This window comes from Chinchilla lanigera, unplaced genomic scaffold (genome assembly GCF_000276665.1).
Source record: "Chinchilla lanigera isolate Chin_1 unplaced genomic scaffold, ChiLan1.0 scaffold00032, whole genome shotgun sequence".
NCBI classification, from domain to species: domain Eukaryota; kingdom Metazoa; phylum Chordata; class Mammalia; order Rodentia; family Chinchillidae; genus Chinchilla; species Chinchilla lanigera.
The window spans coordinates 630,444-634,020 of NW_004955433.1; the positions used below are offsets into that span (position 1 = coordinate 630,444).

The window sequence follows — 3,577 nt, forward strand, 5'->3', positions numbered from 1 at the left end:
AAAAAAAAGAAAAACCAGAATAATCTGGATTAGCTTGGTGTTTAACGCTAACATGAAACTGCTTGTTATAACTCCTTTTTTTGCTGAGGAGAAAGAGTGGAGTTAAGGATGGTAAAAAGATCTTTATAATGTAAATCATAAGAGGTGGTGACAAACTCTAGTTTTGAAACATATCTGTGGAGATCAGCTGTAAAAGACTCCAATTTATTAGAAATCTACAAAAGGTCGGAGAGGGTAAAAGGTACATGGATATAAATTAGCCCTTCAGGGGCCAGCCTGTTCCCGAAGGGGGCATATAAATTGAGGTTGAGATGAAATAGGAGGTGGTGAAGGGTAAGTGGAGTTGGGGAGTGGGGGCACAAGGGGCTAGGGCAAGATGGCAGAGGGTGGTCATGTGACCTGAGGCAAGATGGCTGCTGGTGACCATGTGACTCACGGCTTACGGCATATAGCAGTCATGAGGCTTGCAGCAAGATGGCCACCAGTGACCATGTGGCTGAAGGCTACCCTCTTGTGGCCTCTTACCATGTGTCTCCTTAGATCAGGTGTGGTGGGTGGGAGGAGAGGAAGGCGATGGGGCAGTGGGGGAGGGGAGAAGCTGGAGAAGAGGAGCCTTGAGATGAAATAGATGCTGTGTCTGTAGAGGGTGGAGACTGTGGAGGAGGAGAATGGGACGAGTGTGGGGCCGAGGGTGTGGGGCCGAGGGTGGGGTAAGGGCAGGTGGGGGAGAAGGAGTTGGATGGGAGGGTGGTGCCTGGAAAGTGGGGGCCAGGCAAATAGTAGGTTTGGGAGATGGAGAGGGCTAGAAATGGGTAAAGGAGGGTGGAGAGAAGGGGACTGGGCTGCTGGCTGAGCTGGCTGGGGTGAGGGGGTTTGGCCATCTGGCTGATTAGGATCAGGCTGGAAGGGAGAGGGTGAAGAGTCAGCTTGTGGAGATTGAAGATAGGTTGGATGGGGAGTGAAGACAGGAGAAACATCATGGAGAGGGTCAGGAAAGGCTTTAGGAGGGGATTCTTATGGTGTGGAATGGGCCAAACAGAGTTGGGCAGTCCCACATGCCTAGAGGAGAGAAGAACGTGCCCTAAGAACAATAAAAGCATAATTCCTTTTACTTGCTGTTGCAATAGTAGAAGTTATCTAGATCTCTAAGAATAGTAAGATCAAGAGTGCCATCTGCAGGCCAGTGGCTCTCATTGTCTAGTTTGTAGCGAGGCCAGACCGTCTGGCCATAAAAGATTAATTGTTTTGGTGTGAGCGGGTCTCCGAGTCTCAAAGCAGTTAAGCTGGACAGGAGACAACCGAGTGGGATGTGTTCTGGGAGGATGGGAATAAATCTTTCCCATTTTATGACCAGATCAAAGGTGAGCTGGAGGCTAGAGCAGCTGGTCTCGTAACCCCTGAGAGAGTCGTCACCCTTTCAGAGATACAAGAGAGGAGAAAGTGCCCAAATCTACCCTCCCAGTCATCACCGAGAAGAAGGGAGTCCTGTAGGATGGAAGGGACACACTAGTCCCGGAAAGGAGTCTTGACACAGGCCTGTGATTTATGGACGTCGAGATAAGGGAGACAAGACTCCTGGTAGGAAAGGAGGCTCACCTGTGAGAATTGGAGCTAGCCAGTGTTGCATGCAGGATGGCAACAGCAAGTTTCCAGACAAAGAAAAAGGCAGGACTCTGGCGGGGGGCAGGGAGCCTCAGATCAAGGGAGGGAAAGTCCCCTCCTGGAGGGAGGCCCCATGAAACTCACAATCCAAGTCAAAAGGGCACCAATAATAAAAGGTGTCGGCCAGTGGCACAGAGAGTAATAAAACAATAAAACACTTTCACTACAGAGGGCACAGAGAAGATTGACTGAGAAAGAGAATCTTCCGGGGGCTGGGTCATGGGGACAATGGTTATATATGGTCAGGCTAGAGGCAGGGTTTAGAGGGTATGCTAGCTGACCTGGCAGGCTAGCACTGGGTGGGAGCATGGGAAAATGAAACAGGATATTACATAAAGGGGAGTAGGAAGTCATAATTTGACCCCAGGAACAAGGGTGGGGCATAGCACATGGCCTCTAAGGGCCAGTGCCATATTGGCCATGGCATATAGTCTCCAGTAGGTGGCGCCACAGCGACTCTACAGGAATTATGAAGACCTTTCAAAAAGTTCTTGTACATGCCTGATATTTGATAGAATTTCTCTCTCAACTGATTTTTGACCAAACAGAAAGCCCAGTACTTTTACTCCATATCAGATGCTATGAAAACTTAATACAGGTCCTCTGCTGAATGTCTTCAGGTCACAGGAGGTCATCCCAAGGAGGTCTCTGGTGTTTCTTTGTGACACTGGAATACAAACCCTGTCATTCCTGGAAAACATGTAAAGAGTTGTTGCTTTCTTGTAGAAGAAAAAGCAATATTAAGTTGATAGTTCCAGTAAGTGAGACTGTACACATTATATAACAATGCATTTAAAACAACTGTTTTAAACTACACTGTGATGAGTAGATTTCTTTGCAATGAACAGCACATTTCACGGGGATAAGAACAAAACTTAGGACCTATAATGGGAAGCAGATGTAATTTTAAACACATACACTCTGATTAGAGGTCAAATTCCAAAGTAAGGGGCTATAATAAGTAAACAAAGTATGAAAATTACTCAAAACTCATGAAGGAAGAAAAAGACAGGTGAGGATTACACTTTATCTGGCTTGAAAAGCATATTCCAGTACAATTTAAAGGACAAGGCACGCACCCTGCGCTGAATGAGCAAGTGCTCAAAGAGCTGCTGATCCCGCGGTTCAAGTCCATGCTTTACTTCCACCACCATGGTTCCCAGCTGAAAGTCACGGAGAGAGCCAGGTATGTCCCATGTACTTCCTGGGGTCAGAGCGGGTGACCCAGGACCCCACTGCCTTTACACACTGAGTATCTGCCCTCCAGGCACCCACGGCAGACAGGAGGGCCTCACTCAGAAGACACAGAGACTTCTCTGGCTGGAGGAGGCGCGAGTAGCCCCTCTATGAGCCTGCCCTGTGCCAAGTGAGCGAGTGCTCCAAGAGCTGATGGTCCCATGGTTAGAGTCCGTGCTTTACTCACACCGCCACGGTTCCCAGCTGAAACTCGTGAAGAGAGCCAGGTATTTCTGATCTATTTCTTGAGGGCAGAGTAGGTGACCCAGGACCCCGCTGCCATTACAGACTGACTCTCTGCCCTCCAGGCACCTGTGCCAGACAGGAGGTCCTCACTCAGAAGCCCTAGGGACTTCTCTGGCTGCGGGGGGTGCATGTAGCCCCTCCCCATGCATGCACTGCACCAAGTGAGCGAGTGCTCCAACAGCTGCTGGTCCAGCAGTTCAAGTCCGTGCTTTACTTTCACCCGGACCCCCTAGGGGGTTAAAGGCACTGGCAGTCTGTGATTGCTAGCCACAGAGCTGGCATCTGGTTCCTGTATGTGTCCTGAACTGACTGGAGACACAGAATCAGGTGCTTCACAAACCGTCAACCCTGCAGTTTGTGTCTGGGTTTTGTCTGTACCCTGAACTGCCTGGAGACATAGGCCCACTAGACCAGGACTGTCACACGAGTGCAA

At 49.3% G+C, this 3,577-nt stretch overlaps 1 protein-coding gene across 2 annotated transcripts in view; it reads right to left on the reverse strand.

Annotated features, from left to right (window-relative positions):
* Positions 1-183: 183 nt before the first annotated feature.
* Positions 184-3,577, reverse strand: part of Naaa (N-acylethanolamine acid amidase) — a gene marked incomplete at its 5' end in the record, with an annotated part of 44,049 nt that continues 40,655 nt past the window's right edge. For both annotated transcript variants that reach the window (XR_001234753.1, XM_013516248.1), the window contains 1 exon segment: positions 184-2,352.